This window comes from Carassius carassius, chromosome 43 (genome assembly GCF_963082965.1).
Source record: "Carassius carassius chromosome 43, fCarCar2.1, whole genome shotgun sequence".
Lineage (NCBI taxonomy): Eukaryota > Metazoa > Chordata > Actinopteri > Cypriniformes > Cyprinidae > Carassius > Carassius carassius.
In genome coordinates, this window is record NC_081797.1 from 20,788,969 (window position 1) to 20,808,163 (window position 19,195).

General features: G+C 40.4%; 1 protein-coding gene and 1 long non-coding RNA gene across 2 annotated transcripts in view; one reads left to right on the forward strand and one right to left on the reverse strand.

Annotated features, from left to right (window-relative positions):
• The window catches only part of LOC132125468 (uncharacterized), a 1,183,551-nt gene that overhangs the window by 405,140 nt on the left and 759,216 nt on the right, over positions 1-19,195 (reverse strand). The window lies entirely within an intron of this gene.
• Positions 18,560-19,195, forward strand: part of LOC132125174 (uncharacterized) — a 36,412-nt gene continuing 35,776 nt past the window's right edge. Inside the window, exon 1 of the long non-coding RNA XR_009426861.1 lies at positions 18,560-18,904. This is a non-coding gene — a long non-coding RNA (uncharacterized LOC132125174). The remainder of the gene's footprint in view (positions 18,905-19,195) is intronic.

A 19,195-nucleotide genomic window follows, 5' to 3' on the forward strand; every position in this document is an offset into this window, starting at 1 on the left:
CCTATAATAGTGGTCGTAACCTCTGACTAGAAATAATGTTGCTTTATTCAAGTCTGTACAAATCTATTGGGCTAATTAAAAGTACTATTAGAATGAGCAAGCATAGGAGTGGCCATCTAAAGTATTAACCAATTACCTCTGTCTAATAACCAAGATTGACGAGAATGTGCCCGTAAGATACGCTAAGGCCAAAGCGATATCTTAGAGCGACATGAGCACCTGAATGAACGAGTACAATAATACGAGAGAATAAATAGAATAATCAAATCTCAGAATAATAATAATTACAGTTTGCCTTTCAAACTAAATTCGAGGTCATATTAAAATGGAGTCAGATGAAATAATACTAAAATGGAATCAGATTAAATAATAAAATGGAGTCAGATTTGAGTTTAACCTAAATTGAATAACTCTACGCGCTGAAAGACCAAACAAGTAGGAAACCTTCATCCAGCATCGGATACCTTCCTTGGGCCGAGTGCCTGGACCTTACAATGGTCACAGGTGTTGCTTTGACATCTGTTTGTAATAAATCAAGGTTATACGTCAAAACTGTGAAATGACACCACCCCTGAATAATCGGCAGCTGTGACTTGTCATCTGTTTCAGAATATATCACATCATAAGGGATTATCCTAATGATAAGTGTGACGGTCACCTGTTTGAAAAATAGACACCGGACCTCCGGTGTCGTACAACAGTAATTTGTGCTTGGTGAGGTTTCTCAGTAAAAATACGGACAGCGTGTAAGAAAATTAATCAAGGTCAAAGATAATGTGTCCTCATATCATAATACGAGTGTGCCTACCCTCAAATATAATCTGTTGACTGTATAAATCATTTCACAGTGACATAATAAAAGGTTTTAAATAAAAAATCATAATAATGAAATTGAAATAAAACAAACAATAAAGAAGTTGTATAATAAAGGTTTTAAATACAAATCCTAATAATTAATTGGAAATAAAAACAATCAATAAAGAAGCTGTATAATAAAAGTTTGAAAATAAAATCCTAATAATTAAATAGAAATAAAAACAATCAATAGAGAAGTTGTATAACAAAGATTTTAAAATAAAAATCATAATGGAAATGGAAATAAAACAACCAATATAGAAACTGTATAATGATAGGTTTTCAATAAAAATTCTAATAATAAAAGTTTCTCTTCAAGAACTTGAGCTGCGTCGAAACACTTTGGGGAAAGCATTTAGCGTGAGCTACTCTGAATATCATATCTAATCTGTTTTATAGAAGAGCGTGACATCACGGGCGTTGTGACGCAAGCGACCAGGAAGCTATAAAGGCACCAGCCGCGCAGCCAGCATCAGCTTTGCGTTTTTCAGCAAGCGCTCTGTGTGTGAATGTCATTTTGTCTTGTCAGTCTTATTTATTGTTGTTTGTCACTAATAGCTCCTCAAAGAGTAAGCAATAGTCAAAGATCAAAGCTACGATGAGACATCTGATAGGCAAATTCAGATCGCGTTTCAGATTGTGTGTTCCTCGTTACATCACAAGTGGGGATACACAAAGTCTGTGCGCTGCCTAGGATCGAGGCACGCTGTTTCAGCTCTTGAGGGAGCCGACTGCCTGCACTGGCACAAGCCAGTGTGGACGCTTCGATCCCGGAGGACTCTTCTCGAGAGGGAGTCTTCGCCAGCGTTCCTCGCATTGTCGGTCCCACTTTCGCCGAGGCGGAGCGGCGCCTGCACTCGCTGGGTTAGCAGATAGATCTGCTGGAGGGTATGGAGACGGGCGCGTCCCTATCTCCTACCTCACCCGCCAGATCTGCCCGATCTCCGGGTTCGGAAGCCCGAGTGTTGCGGTCCTTCCCCCCGAGTGACGGCCGTGACACACCGCCTTTTTTCTCCGAGGAGATTGAAACGGAGGATGTCGATGAGCTCGCAGTTGCACAAACATAAGCTGCATAAACATCAGTTGCACAGACAACAGTTACACAAGCATCATTTTCACAAGCATAGTATGCCTAACTTTATAACGAGCAGCATTAATGAGGAGTGCAGCATATCTGGGGACGGGACGAAGACGGATCGCGTGCCGCCAAAGCAACGTCTGTATTACATAATTTTCAGTTTTGATGTGAGTCTTACCAAAACCAGACCATCTTTACTCGTCTGATTGGTCAACTGCATTAATTCTGAGGAATTAAATTCAGTATTTTCAGTATAAATTCAGACTGATTAATAGTTTGCATTATATTCTGAGGATTATTATGACATTTATCTCAGTCTGAGAAATTATATATACTGGAGGAGCTGCTGTGCGGGAGCAGCCCTCTCAGTCTATCATCAGAGGTTTTCCCAACCTAAGGCGGATCTGAGGGCCGTACTTCAGGCTGGGAGGTCCTCAGCTAAGGAGTCCTGACACGTTTCAGTCATGACTGCAGAGGGTGGCCCCTACTGAGGTAGAGTGGCGTACACCGCATTACACGGTGCCCGTCTCACTTCAGTGCCCTCTGGGGGCCGGTCTGCCAACCCTGCCAGAGTTCCAGGGTGCAGCGGCCTCCAGCGAGCAATGTCCTCAGTATTTTCCGCCCGCGTGTGTAGCGGAGCTGAGATGCTCGCCGCCCCTTCGGGGGCCTCTTACACCAGAGGTCAGTCTCGAGAGACTGATTCCCTTAGTAGATTATTTAGCAGCATGGAAACTACTTCCAAATGTATCTCAATGGGTCCTACGCAGAGTAGACAAATGCTACAATATTCAGTTCGGTTCTCCACCGCCGAGATTCAAAGGGGTTACTCCGATGTTAGTCGGCCCCAAGCAGGCTCTGGTTATGGAACAAGGAGTGAAAACCCTATTAGGGGAGGAGGCCATCGAGGAGGTCCCTCCTCAAGACAGGGAGTCTGGGTTCTAAAGCCGGTATTTCATAGTTCCAAAGAAGGATGGGGGGTTGCATCCGATCATAGATCTCCGGGTCTTAAATCGATCAGTTATAAAACTGAAGTTCAAAATGCTCACAATCACGCATGTTGTAGCTCAGATCAGGTCCGAGGACTGGTTTGTCACAATAGATCTCAAAGATGCATACTTCCACATATCCATCCTTCCAAAACACAGAACGTTTCTGAGGTTCGCTTTCGGGGGCGAAGCTTGCCAATATCGATTATTTCCCTTCGGCCTTGCACTCTCACCCCGCACATTCACAAAATGTGTAGATGCGGCTCTGGTCCCCCTGTGCATGCAGGGCATCCGCATTCTCAACTATATCGACGATTGGTTGATTTTAGCTCAGTCAGAGCAGGTTGTGGCTCGGCATCGAGATATCGTTCTCGCACATATGGGGGAGCTGGGTTTGAGACTGAACGCCAAGAAGAGTGTACTTTTCCAGTTCAGAGAACCACCTATCTAGGCGTAGTTGGGATTTGACCGCGATGCAGGCACGATTGTCCCCTGCTCGTATCGAGTCGATCCTCATCTCAGTCGAGAGAGTCAAAGAAGGCCAGTCACTCACTGTCAAACAATTTTAGAGATTGTTGGGTCTGATGGCAGCTGCGTCCAACGTGATACCTCTTGGCCTGCTGTACATAAGACCCCTACAGTGGTGGCTCAAGACCAAGGGATTTTTCCCGAGGGGCAATCCACTTCGAACTATCAAGGTCACAGGAGGTCCCTTGTACAAGCTGGCGCACCAGATCCTTGTGTGGTCCCAGAGCAAACTCCTCTAATTAAGAGCAGTATATATTCCTGGGAAACTAAATATGGGACCAGACATACTGTCGAGGCAGGGGCCGAGGTCCGGGAATGGAAGCTTCACCCCGAGGTGAAGCAGATATGGAAAGTTTTTGGCAGAGCTCAAGTAGACATCTTTGCGACTCAAGAGACATCACAATGTCCCCTTCGGTTCTCTCTAGTTCATCCAGCTCCTCCCAGACTGGACGCTATGGTACAGACCTGGCTGAGGCTTCGTCTGTACACCTTTCCCCCTATTGCTCTGCTCCCGGGAGTTCTGGCGAGAGTATGCCGGGACGGGGTTCGTCTGTTGCTAGTAGCCCCACTCTGGCCGGGCCGAGTATGGTTCGCAGATCTGGTCTCGCTCCTCGGAGATACCAATCAGGACAGACCTACTCTCACAGGTGCAGGGCACAATAATTCACCCTTGCTCGGAGTTGTGGAAGCTGTGGGTGTGGCCCCTGAGGAGGCACAACTCATAGCATCCGGTCTCTCAACCGAGGTTGTTGAGACCATCCTCCAAGCTAGAGCTCCCTCAACGAGGAAACTGTATGCCCTGAGGTGGAAACTCTTCACCTCATGGTGCAGAGACCGCCAGCCTGACCCAGCAAACTGCCCAGTTGGTACAGTTCTGGAGTTTCTACAGGCCAGGCTCTCTGCAGTGTCGACCCACTCCACACTGAAAGTTTACGTGGCGTGAAGGTCTTCATTGCGGCCTACCATGCCTTTCTCGATGGTCAGTCTTTGGGAAGACACCCCTTAGTTACATGTTTCCTCCATGGTGCGCTGAGGCTGAGACCTCCAGTACGATCCCGTATATCCCCCTTGGGACTTGGTTGTGGTGTTAGAGGCTCTTTGCAAATCTCCATTCGATCTGATTCAAGATCTCAGACAACACTTCTGACTCTTAAAACCGCCTTTCTGTTGGCCATTACCTCTCTGAGGAGAGTAGGAGATTTACAGGCCCTCTCAGTGGCCCCTACCTATCTTGATTTTGCCTCTGGCATGACCAAAGTGTTCATATACCCTCGAGCGGGATATGTTCCTAAGGTGCCCTCTATCACACCACAACCTGTAGTGCTGCAGGCCTTATGTCCTCCTCCCTTTCGGGAGCCCGACCAAGAAAAGCTAAATTGTATGTGTCCAGTTCGAGCGCTGGACGCATATGTCCACAGAGCTGCCCTGTGGAGATAAACGGACCAATTGCTTGTATGCTACGGTCCCCCCAAGAGGGGTTTTCCTGCTTCTAAGCAGACTATTAGTCATTGGATAGTTGAGACTATCAACGCCACCTATGTGTCCTCTGGTCGTCCCTCGCTGTCGGGACCCAAGGCTCACTCTACACGGGGTATGGCAGCCTCCAAGGCCTTTCTAGCAGCTGTGTCCATGCTGAACATCTGCAATGCTGCGGGGTGGTCCACACCTTCTACTTTTGCAAGATTCTATGGCTTAGACATGCCAGTCATTCCAGGCGCTTCAGCCCTCTCGTCCTAAGCTGTTCTCTTCGGATACACACTAGGCAGGGGTTTGGTAGTCTGGCAGCGTTGGTACTCGTTCCCCAAAGCGTTTTGACGCAGCTCGAGTTCCTGAAGAGGAACGTTTTTAGGTTACGTATGTAACCCTAGTTCCTCGAGGGAACGAGATGCTGCGTCTCGAGGCCATACCCCCGGCACCCCTGCCGGCGCTTGCTGGTGCTCAAAGCTGATGAAAGCTGTGCTGCTCATGCCTTTATAGCGTCCTGGTCGCTTACGTCACCCCGCCCATGACGTCATGCTCTTCTATAAGACAGATTAGATATGATAATCAGATTCGTTCACGCTAAATGCGTTCCCCAAAGCATTTCGACGAAGCGTCTCATTCCCTCGAGGAACTAGGATTACATACGTAACCTAGAGATGTTTACTCTTAGTACTAGATTAATATTGTACAGTTGAAACCTCTAAAACAAGGTCCTCTCTTTCACCCCTCTCTTTCAGTCTCTCTGCGTGTGAGTGTGTCAGTGTGTCTGTGTGTGTGTGTGTTTAGCTCCTGACAATTTTGCGATATTCAACCCCCCATCTCTTTAGACTCTACCTTTGTGTTAAAACATGTGAGGTATCCATATGACGTGACCATTTGTCATTTTTCCGGGTTATTGTCAGTGATTCGTCAATGTTATCCGTAGCACTCTCATGTCGAAATGCATCTGTGAACCACACGGTGCGGGTATTACATTCATAATGTAATACCCGTTTGTTGTTGGCGGCTGTACTGCGTTTGAGCTACGTCACTATATTCTTTTCATTGACTATTTTTAACTCAAAAATCAATTTTATACATCATCGTTTCCGTTTATATAACGTGTGAATATATCCTCTATTGTATTCTACAACAAAAACAATCAGAGCGCCTCGCTATCACTAGTTTTATTTTGATCTCCCGGGTCCGCTATTAGCTTTTAGCCCGTTAGCATCAGCGGCGTGGTTGCAGCTAACTGCGCTTACATTGCTAATACTCTATTCACACACATTACCACTGCTGTACTCACTGTTACTTGCTTTAATGGCGGATGAATGTCTCCACTCTGTGCAGCTCGAGCTCGAGGCCGTGGGAAAGCAGATTCGCGACCTGGAGGTGAGGCAGGCCCAGCTGAGAGAGCGGAGAGCCGCGCTGGAATCATCCCGGGCTGACGCTCACAAGTCCGGGGTAAGTATACAGCGATCTGCTAACAGTCCCACCACGTCTACTCCGTGTGTTTCTCTGCACAGGCCCGGTGCACCCAGGACGCGATCTTCCCAGATGTCCTTCACTGCGACGCCGGGACACCACGGACCCTGGGTGCATCCACAGCGGAGGACGCGAGCCGGGTCCCGGGCGACGACTTCTCCCCCTCCTGCCTTCGACATCTCCATCCGGAACCGCTTCGCTCCCCTCCGCGAAACAGGACGCGACGGTGTGATCATCGGAGACTCCATCGTCCGACACGTAAGTGCTACATTAGCCGAAGGTAAAGTGCACACTCATTGTTTGCCTGGTGCTCGTGTTCTCGATGTTTCTGCGCAGATACCCGCAATCCTAAAGGTCGACGAGAGCCCCAGAGCGGTCGTGCTTCACGCCGGGGTTAACGACACCACGCTGCGGCAGACGGAGACGCTGAAGAGGGACTTCAGCAGCCTGATCGAGACGGTTCGCAGCATGACGCCCGCGGCGACGATCGTCGTGTCTGGACCACTACCCACGTATCGACGAGGACACGAAAGGTTCAGTAGACTTTTTGCTTTAAATGAATGGTTGTTGTCATGGTGTAAAGAACAGAAACTGCTATTTGTTAATAACTGGAATCTTTTCTGGGAGCGTCCTAGGCTGTTTCGCGCTGATGGATTACACCCCAGCAGAATCGGAGCGGAGCTGCTCTCTGACAACATCTCCAGGACACTTCGCTCCATGTGACTAGTAAGACAATTCTCTAATAACTATTATGATGACTTTTGTTCCAACCGCTTAAATGATAAAAGTACTTGTGCTGTAAAAACTATTAAGACTGTGTCTGTTCCCCGAATACTGAGGTCAAAATATAATGTAGGATCTAGAAAAAATCTTATCGTAATTAAACCAGAAAAATGTAAAGTAAATGAACAAAAACAATTTTTAAAGTTTGGGCTCATAAATATTAGATCACTCACACCCAAAGCAGTTATTGTAAATGAAATGATCACAGAAAATAGTTTTGATGTACTCTGCTTGACTGAAACCTGGCTAAAACCAAATGATTATTTTGGTCTAAATGAGTCTACTCCACCAAACTACTGTTATAAGCATGAGCCCCGTCAGACTGGTCGTGGCGGAGGTGTTGCAACAATATATAGTGATATTCTCAATGTTACCCAGAAAACGGGATACAGGTTTAACTCTTTTGAAATACTTCTGCTAAATGTTACACTGTCAGACATGCAAAAGAAATCTAATGTATCTCTTGCTCTGGCTACTGTGTATAGACCACCAGGGCCGTATACAGAATTCCTAAAAGAATTTGCAGATTTCCTCTCAGACCTTCTAGTTACAGTTGATAAGGCGCTAATCATGGGAGATTTTAATATTCACGTTGATAATGCAAATGATACATTAGGACTTGCGTTTACTGACCTAATAAACTCCTTTGGAGTCAAGCAAAATGTCACCGGGCCCACTCATCGTTTTAATCATACACTAGATCTAATTATATCGCATGGAATCGATCTTACTGCTATAGATATTGTACCCCAAAGTGATGATATTACAGACCATTTCCTTGTATCGTGCATGCTGCGTATAACTGATATTAACTATATGTCTCAGCGTTACCGTCTGGGCAGAACTATTGTTCCAGCCACCAAAGACAGATTCGCAAATAACCTGCCTGATCTATCTCAACTGCTATTTGTACCCAAAAATACACATGAATTAGACGAAATTACTGACAACATGGGCACTATTTTCTCTAATACATTAGAAGCTGTTGCCCCAATCAAATTGAAAAAGGTTAGAGAAAAACGTACTGTGCCATGGTATAACAGTAATACTCACTCTCTCAAGAAAGTAACTCGTAGTCTTGAACGCAAATGGAGAAAAACTAACTTGGAAGTTTTTAAAATTGCATGGAAAAACAGTATGTCCAGCTATAGACAGGCTCTAAAAACTGCTAGGGCAGAGCATATCCACAAACTCATTGAAAATAACCAAAACAATCCAAGGTTTTTATTTAGCACAGTGGCTAAATTAACAAATTACAAGACGCCACCTGATTCAAATATTCCACCAACGTTAAATAGTAATGACTTTATGAATTTCTTCACTGATAAAATAGATAACATTAGAAATACAATAGCGAATGTAGATTCTACAGCGTCTAACACTTCAGTTTCATCCATCGCACCCAAAGATAAACTGCAGTGCTTTACAAATATAGGACAGGAAGAGCTAAATAAACGTATCACTGTATCTAAACCAACAACATGTTTATTAGATCCTGTACCCACTAAATTACTAAAAGAGCTGTTACCTGTAGCCGAAGAACCGCTTCTCAATATCATTAACTCGTCGTTATCTTTAGGTCACGTCCCAAAACCATTCAAGCTGGCGGTTATCAAGCCTCTTATTAAGAAACCAAAACTAGATCCTAGTGTACTGGCAAATTATAGGCCTATTTCAAATCTTCCATTTATGTCTAAAATTTTAGAAAAAGTTGTGTCTGCTCAATTGAGCACCTTCCTGCATAAAAATGATCTGTATGAAGAATTTCAGTCAGGTTTTAGGCCCCACCATAGCACAGAAACTGCACTTGTTAAAATTACAAATGACCTGCTTCTTGCGTCAGATCAAGGCTGCATCTCATTTCTAGTCTTACTTGATCTTAGTGCTGCGTTCGACACCATAGATCATGACATACTCATAGATCGATTACAAAACTATACAGGTATTCAAGGGCAGGCTCTAAGATGGTTTAGATCCTACCTGTCCGATCGCTACCATTTTGTTTACTTAAATGGGGTGTCATCTCATTTATCATCAGTAAAATATGGAGTGCCACAAGGATCCGTCCTAGGTCCCCTTCTATTTTCAATATACATGTTGCCCCTTGGTAATATTATTAGAAAATACGGAATTAGCTTCCACTGTTATGCTGATGATACTCAGCTATATATCTCAACGAGACCAGATGAAACTTCCCAATTATCTAAGCTAACAGAGTGTTTTAAAAATGTAAAAGATTGGATGACAAATAATTTTCTCCAATTAAATTCGGATAAGACAGAGATATTAATTATTGGACCAAAAAACACCACACAGAATCTTGTAGATTACAATCTGCAACTAGACGGATGTACTGTTACTTCCTCTACAGTCAGAAATCTGGGTGTTATATTGGACAGCAAATTGTCTTTTGAAAATCATATTTCCAATGTTACAAAAACCGCATTCTTCCATCTTAGAAACATTGCCAAGCTACGAAACATGTTATCTGTTTCTGATGCAGAAAAGCTAGTTCATGCTTTCATGACCTCTAGACTGGACTATTGTAATGCACTTCTAGGTGGTTGTCCTGCTTCATCAATAAACAAGCTACAGGTAGTCCAAAATGCAGCAGCTAGAGTCCTTACCAGGTCAAGAAAATATGATCATATTACCCCAATTTTACAGTCTCTGCACTGGCTACCTATTAAGTTCCGTATCAGTTACAAATTATCATTACTTACCTATAAAGCCCTAAATGGTTTAGCTCCTGCGTACCTAACTAGCCTTCTACCACGCTACAACCCATCACGCACCCTAAGGTCACAAAACACTGGACTTTTGGTAGTTCCTAGGATAGCAAAGTCCACTAAAGGAGGTAGAGCTTTTTCACATTTGGCTCCCAAACTCTGGAATAGCCTTCCTGATAATGTTCGGGGTTCAGACACACTCTCTCTGTTTAAATCTAGATTAAAAACGCATCTCTTTCGCCAAGCATTCGAATAATGTATCTCTTAAATTGTGAGTGTAGTTGCATCTGCATTTTTATTCTTTAGCTTGGGTTAAACTAATTTTACTTTGTTGGATCAGCAGCTATGCTAATGATGTCTCTATTTTGTTTCAATGTTTTGCCACGGGATAGCTCCAGTCTGGATCCAGAACACCTGAGAAGAGATGATGCTGACCCTCAGAGGACCCCAGATGATCCTAACCTTGAATCAACAAACAGAACTAACAATTATTGCTACATGTGTGACTGCATCATATAATTACTATTAATTAATAATATTGATAGTTCATCATCTAGCTGACTACGTCTTGTATTATTATTATATTTTTATTTTTCTAAAATCCTGTCAAACGTGCACAAACTACTAGCTACTACTAAATATTGTAGAAACATAATTTTCTGTAAAGTTGCTTTGTAACGATTTGTATTGTAAAAAGCGCTATACAAATAAACTTGAATTGAATTGAATTCATTCTCCAAGTCTCCAAGTCTTATTTTCTTCTTTTAAATGAATATAAAAACTTTATACATTCACACACAATATAAACCAAAGCATTTACAATACTTTTACTCATTAATAAAAATACACATTTTACCAGGATCAGGGAGAAAAAATATATAATTGAACAGAATGAAGGATATCATATTTGTATTTATATTCACATCAATTTAATGATTATTGCATCACCCCCTAAACCTACCAACATAGTAAACATTCTAAAGATCATTTAGTATAACTGATCTTTTTCAAAAGCTGTATAATTATTTATTTTTTATTGTACACCTACTGTAGCACCACACAATACAATTCTGCATGTACGTACATTTTTTATTAAATTTAGTTTTTAAGCAATCTGAATTGTGACTAAACTACATTTACCTTGTTATATCAGTGTAATATCCATGCCACTATACAAATTTGTATTCTGATAAATCATATAAAAAGCAGATATATACATGAACATATCAAGTTAAAAAGAGACTACGCTTTAATGTCAAGTGGAAATGCTGAATGAATGAATACGATGAGTAAAATGTGAACATTGTCATCAGCTATCTGAACAAGATGTCTAAATCTAGTGCCGTAAGGAAAAAAAAAGAAAGAAATTTAAAGCAACTTTTATAAGAATATACCGTGAATTTCCACATTCATTTGCTGATTTTCTTAGTGATTCGGTTACACAGGGATTCTTTGTGCACAACATTATTTTTTGAGTGTCGAAGTTTAACAACCTCAAATCTGAATTTCTAGTTTTGACCGCAATGATGAGATGTGTTTCAGTTGAAAGTGTTAAACTGCACTGAAAAAAATTATATGCTATTTACTTAAAAGTAAAGTGCATCATTTTTGCATCCCTTTTCTTAAGTAAATGTAACTTGGAATTTTAAGCAGTGTTCCCTTAAAATCTTTAGTCGACAATAATTATATATTTGAGTATCCCAATGAACAAATGTATTAGTTGGTGTAACACAACATTTTAAGTAGATTTTACTCATAAATGTGTGTATAAATTTAACTAAAACTAATAAATTAAATTAAATTACAATAAAAAGTTACTTCTACAATAAAAGTCTTACTAACCCCATTATAAAATTTAAACTCATTTAGATTGATAATTTAAAGTTTTTGTAGGTACTGCTCAATTATTAAATTAGTTATATAAAACAATGAATGGAAGTCATGACAGACAACTGGTGAATATTAAATGAAAAATATTAGTTTTTACAAATCTTTTAAACATTTTTAAAACAATTCTAAAAATGACAATACAGATACAGTAAAAATACTGAACAGTAAGTATCGACATGCTTTTTATATTTGCAGTGTTGTATGTGTGTATGTGTGTGTGGTATATATTACACAATGTTTGAGGTGTTGTTTGCGTGTGTGTTTGAGTGCCGTGAAGTGCTGAGTATGCAATGTGTGGTGTTGTATGCTTTTTGACTTGCATGTGTGAGTTTTAAAATGTTCTGTGGCATTAAAAATGCATTAGAGTTTGTATCGATTGCTAACCCACAATTAATGAAACAATTCAACATTTCACATTTATAAACACAACCTCACAACTACACACCAACTTGTGCAAACTTCAAACTTCCAGGTCAAAATCAAACAGTTTAGTCAAAAGAATGTTTTCTTTTGTTAGACTCAAACTTTGGCCGCAGATGATACACAAACCTGAAGTTCAAGGTTTCAAAACACTGTTACAAAGACCTCCTTTTGGGAAATAGGAATCTTTTTGATAGTCAGTGACTCTTACAGTATACAACATAAATAGAAGGATGCAGATACAGTAAAATACATCGATAAATTTTAAGAAAAGTTTACTTTCATTACACTAGTGTAAAGCGATCTTACAGTAGATGAAAAGCACTACGTTCAAAGGGCAAGATGAGAAAAGGCCGAAGGCTAAACAACTGATGGAAAACACACATTGGGGGAATACTGCCAGTTAAATATATTGTTTTAAATAAAGAATGTAATATGGATAGTAAAGATACTTTGAATATAAAATATATAAAATAGAATTACAGCCGTTAGATGAACAGGTGGTCATTTTAATATGTTATTTTTGCTTTTAAATAGAGGTATTTTGGAACAGCTAAACAGAGGCCCTGCAAAATGTATTTCCTGCTCTGTGTCTGAAAGTACCATAGATATGTGTAAGGTTTACGACCATATAAAGCACAATTCTCAAATTGCATCTCTAGGACGCATGGGTCCGCAGAGCCATCTGTCCTGAACCATCTTTAATGGCTGAATGCAAATGCCACCCTATAAGAAAGCCTTGCCACCCCTGCTGCCACCCCAGTTGGCAGCAACAAATTAAAAGTTATGGCCAATTTGAAAATTTACGAGCACGAATCTCCAATGTCCGACTGCAGTGAATGCAGCAGCACGAGAGGACAGAGCAGCAAGAGACTATAGACAGGATGCAAGAGACTGATTTGTTTGGAAAACTTTCTCAGTGCGCACAAAGCTAGGGAACCATGAGACACAGGAGGAAAGAGGTAAAAATGGATTATCTATCTATCAATAAATGAAGCTCAGACTTTGAGATGATAAATAACTAACGTTACAGTTGTGTAGTCTACTACGTGATACGTTACCCACTTTTAAAAAGCATGAGGATATGTCACACGCCAGAAAGTGTGGGGGCGCTACTTGCCAACCGACACTCCTCTTCTACTATACCTCCCCCCTGAGGAGCTTCTGCACACGTGAAGAAAATTACCAGCACTGCATTCACAAACCCCAAACATTAAGGCAGCGTGCGGGCCCAGACGAAAACCCCGGCGGATGAAAACTCTATTATAGATATAAACAAGCTCTGCACTGCAATTTCACATCCAAAACACTCCTCTTCTCTCACAGGATAATGCCTCCAGCCACAGTCGAGCTACAACCTCTTCAGAAATAGACAGAGTGTAATTAATACTATAGTGATTTCTCATGTCATATTCGATAAAGGAAGACTGTCACTTATCTTCTTAGGTCCAGTGTTCTCCACCGCTGGCCACTTCCCTGTTGTATCTCCACAGAAAACTCTGCTGTGTCTTCCCTGCTCGCTCTCCACTCCCCCACCGCTGCCATTCCTCTCAACACAAACCTCTTTATATCCTCATGGTCCAATCGTCCCTTCAGGATCCTTCCCGCTGGCCACTACTGCGTCTTCACCGATCCCTCCTCTCTCCTTCCTCCATCTTCACCGATCCTTCCTCCCTTCCTCCTGCGTCTTCCCCAATCCTTCCTCTCTGCCCCCCTTCTCTCAAACACCAACTCTTTTTATTTCCCTCCTGGTCCAATCGCCTGCTTACATATTTTCCCCCGCACAGCTGCCAGCAATTACCCTCATTATCCTCTATTCCAGTGTATTTTTCCTGCTTCCGTGTATCCCCGGAACCGGCCTTGTGTTACACCGGAAGTGCTCCCTTGCCACAACAACTTCCCGGCCTATAGTACTGGCTTTCGTCACCCCGTGACAGATATGTAACAACTTTTTGTTTTGTGTCAGAACTTTCACACTTTCATTCATAAATTCAACCCGTTTGTGTTTGAAAAGCGACAGGGATTGAATCGCAGAAATGGAACTTGCTGTATAAAGCAGAACGTCATGGAATTCGACCATTTTTGAATGAATAAATCAAAAGTAGAGCTGTACATTTAATCAAATCTCGATATGGACTAGTGTCTGTGAAAATTAAAGGTGTTCAGTACCGTCGCTCCCTACACGCAGAGTACGCAGTCTGCGTAGGGCACCAACTCCCAGAGGGGGCATCATCTCAGTTGCTCCCAAAATAAAAATCTGCCATTCTCCCATCCGCGCTCGCTCGCGCTCGAATGTTCATAATTGATGGATAACCATCTATGCCCGGGTAGAGGACATCAGCAATCCAGCGAAGAGGAAAGAAAACTATAATTAAAAAAAAAAAAAAAACAGGCATAAAGTTGGCTTGACGTTGGACGTTCGAGAGTCTCATGCGTTATTACATGCGATATTGGGATACACTTTTCTAACGTCAGTAGCATTTGAGGAGAATGACTTATAGTCATAAAACAACTGTAATTGTTCATTTAGGTGTCAGCTATAATCCACAATTGATTGAATGTTTGATATTTATTAAAATAAACTGTAAATCATGTGAAAATTATGCTACTTTTTCACATGGGCTCAAACGCAAATTTGAAGCTCAATAGCATTTGAGGAGAAAGACTTGCAGTCAAAAAACAATTGTAATGTGTCCATTTAGGTGTGAGCTACAATGCACACCTTTTTGTTACTTCAAATAATAATTTACAAAGTATTATATTTTTTGATGTTGTAATGGATGAGCAGTTCATTGATTCATTGGTTCTGAACTAATGAATCACGGTTCGTTGAATCTAAAACAATGCAAACCCAAAGCTTCAGCTTTTGAATTCAGGCATATTAAACAAACTCTCTCTAAGCTAGATGACTGGCCTGGCACCAGCATGGCTGGATCTAAATTACTTTATGACTCCCTTACGGCACAACGGCAAATTCCACAGTCACGTGAGCAGCCTCAAAGGAGAAATGAAACACATTCCACAACACACACACATAAGCACACACACACACAAACCTTTGTGTACGCTCTTTATGTAAGTTCTTAATAAGATGTATTTTGATAGGTTTTTGCTGGGTTAACAGGGTTAACCAGTTATGGGATGGTTATGATTTTCTGATTTACAACTTGGAAATGTTTCTCCTAATGAATGTTCTCAAATAGAGTCATGATTCTGTAACCCTACTCCTGACCGGATCATAAAACTTTATGACCTACTGGGAAACAGAACAGGAAAGCCAGGTCACTGGAATTCTTGTAGGAAAAGCGAAAAGTACCTTTGTAAAATGTATTCTAAATGTACTGACTGTATTGCCCTTTTTGTGCGTAGATGTTTTCCATAATCAAAATTGGAGTATCTGCAATTTTATCGTGTGATAATCAAACTTTAAATGTGTGTAATTCTGCATATGAATGAAACTTTATGTTTCCTCTACCTTTACATGCAATTTTTGTTTTCTGTTTAACCATCACACTTTGACAGACTCACTTATATAAAGGAAATTAATGTAAAATGTATTAATCTGGAATTACCAACTTGCTAGAATATAACTGCTGAATTCTGATAAGCTATAACTCACACGAGTGGGTGTTTCCCCAGAGACAAAGGAACCTTTTTCCCGCTTCAGATCGCGGATGTTCATTGGTTGTTCGCGCCAACAAAGGCGTGTACCAGTCAATCCATAAAGAGGACTGACCCAGGAAGTTCTCTCTCGTCTACCCTCTCCTCTCCTCTCTGCACTTCTGTCGGGTAGTTGATCTCAGCGCTGCGGCTGAGAGAACAGCCTGTTCTCATGGCTCCTTAAGGGAGCGTTCATCTCCGTTTTTCACTTCCGTTTCCTTTTCTTTCCTAAATAAGTTTTTTCTCATATTCGCCTCTCCCCACGAGGGAGATGAACTCTGAATCATTTTGACCCCATGCAAGTATTCGATTTTCTATGGAGATTTAAATGCTGCTTAAAGGTTGTCGATCTGATTCATATACATTTAATCATTTAGCAGACACTTTTATCCAAAGCGACTTACAAATGAGAAAAATAGAAGCAGTCAGGTCAACAAGAGAACAACTACAGTATACAAGTGCCATGACAAGTCACAATTAGTATAGTATAGAACGCATAGCCAGGTTTTTTATTTATTTATTTTTTTATTTTATTTTTTTATAAATGAAAAGACAAGAAAAGGAAAAGTGCTAGTGTTAGTTGGTTAAGTGCAGGCGAAAAATATGAGTCTTTACATGTTTCTTGAATCAGTTGAGCTACAGGAACACATTGATTCCTTGTTGTCTTTCAAAAGGTTACTGTCTGTGATTTTTGCCTTACTGTGAGATTATTCTGTGATCTCGCCTATTTCTCTCTCATTCTCTCTCACTCATTATCTCTCTCTCTATCTCTCTCCCTCATTTGGATTCCGTTATGTCTTGTATTTGTTTACTGTCTGTATTGTCGTACACATATTTACTCTGAGTGTTTTGTAGTTTGATGTATTATTAGTTCAATTATTAAAATCCAATATATATTCATGATTGCTTCTGTCTAAAATGCTCACATCACGAGTCAATGAAATGTTTGATCTTAAACTACAAAGCTCGTTACTTTTCAGTAACTGAAATTTCATAAGGATAGGAGAATGGTTTTATGGCCAGAAACTTTTTTTTTTCATGACTTATAAGAAGTGATAACTTTATTGAAATTTGATAAGTTAATCTTACGGCCGTTTGCTGGACAAACCACTGTTTGATTTGCGGTAATTCACAGTAAGAGATATCACTATAATTGATATGAAGAATGGAATATTGACATATTAATGAGTAAATTACAGTGCCTTGTAATGAGTTATTGATATATACAATTGACCTATTTTCCATCTTCAATAATTTTTATGTAACTGTCATATGAGATATATATAATGATCATATTCCTGATTAATTATTATTAAAATTCCCTATATATCATTTGAGTTAATTTTAATGTACAACCCAGTGCGGCTACATTTTATGGTGGAGATAACGCGGGCATTTCAAACTTCGTTTTGTGAGCAATCCAGATTCAATCTGTTTATATGGTTATTAATAATTTCATAATTTCGCTATATGAAATTATGTAATTGTGAGATAAGTCACAAGACGCGAACTCACTCTTTACTGACTGAGGCAAAATCTGAACATGAGCGATGTTCCTCTGATTCAGTAGGCCTTGTTATTACATGTCGTTATTGAATTCGTGGTGAACCACAGTTATATTAAAAAATGAACGATAAAGCTCCTGGTATAAAAAAATTGGCTTAGCTACCCAATTTTAAACCTAAAACATTTAAATCATAAGTGCTATTTTGATAAATGTGTATGGAGTACAACAGACAGACAAATTCCTGTTGTTCACATTTGTGTGTTTGGTAGCGAAAGGAATCCTGCCTCACGCTCTTGTGCAGTATAGAACCAGAATCAGCGCTGACAAAACGCTCAGATTCTAAATCACATTGAAGTCGGCTGTAACTCCATTGACTAAACACCAGAGGGCGTCCTTTAAGTGTTTGGAAGTCTCAAATTATGCCTCGCCTTCTAACTTCAGCCTGCATGAGGCAATTACGCCATCTCGTGGCCATTTCAGATAATGCTCGCTTAGTGCTAATTTATATTCCCTTGTGATTTATTGAATTAGCTGTCTAAATTCTCGATAATTATTTGCATTTACAGCTTTGCACGTGCGAATATTATTTCAGGTTAGACAATTTCCCTTCCTTTGACTGTTTACATTTACTTTGAGTTTGGTTCAAACATGATTAAAATTCAAATTTAATTGTTTAATAGTGTAAATTAAATGTCTGAGGGTCAACCACTGATTGACCCACTTAGAAGGAAGTAAGCCATCTAGTGGCAGTCTCCTGATAAGTCAGTTCACAGCTCTCAGCTCTCTTTTCTCTCTTTTCAACTCTGTTTTGAATTGCATATTTATTTTACCCTTTTTGGATTAATTTCATAATTATTAATGATACCTTACTGTTATCATTGGTTATTATAGGATATTGTTATGATTTTCCTTTTAATTCTTCTTACATGCTTATTTTAAATTTCATTTTAAACCAGTTTTGAATTTTTAATTTGAATTAAGTTTTCTGCTCACCAGGTTAAGCACAGTGAAAACCAGCTACTTCTTCTCCCGTGTTTCATCCTGTCTCTTCCTATTTTGATTTTTAATTATACTTTTGGGTTAGGCTATTTTGATAATTACCATCATTATCATAATTCCCTTTTGGTTTTATCATTATTAGGTAAAGCTGTTACCTCTCATTTCTACATATATACAGTGGGGCTCGAAAGTTTGGGCACCCCTTGCAGAATCTGTGAAAATGTGAGTAATTTTCAAAAAATAAGAGAGATCATACTAAATGCATGTTGTTTTTTATTTAGTACTGTCCTGAGTAAGATATTGTACATAAAAGATGTTAACATTTAGTCCACAAGACATAAAAAATGCTGAAATTATTAAAATAACCCCACTCAAAAGTTTGGGAACCCTTGGTTCTCAATACTGTGTCCTGTTACCTGATGATCCACGACTGTCTTTCTGTTTTCTGATGGTTGTGCATGAGTCCCTTGTTTGTTCTGAACAGTTAAACTGAGCAGCGTTCTTCAGAAAAATCTTTAAGGTCGTGCAGATTCTTCAGTTTTCCAGCATCTTTGCATATTTGAATCCTTTCCAGCAGTAACTTTATGATTTTGATATACATCTTTTCACACTAAGGACAATTGAGGCACTCCAACACAATTATTAAAAAAGATTCAAACATTCACTGATGCTCCAGAAGGAAATAAGGTGCATTAAGATTTGGGGGATGAAAACTTTTGAACATGATGAAGATGGCCAAATTTGTCTTATTTTGTTGAAATATGATCCCCCCCCCCCCCCCCCCCCAGAAGATACTTGTATGTTTCCCGGT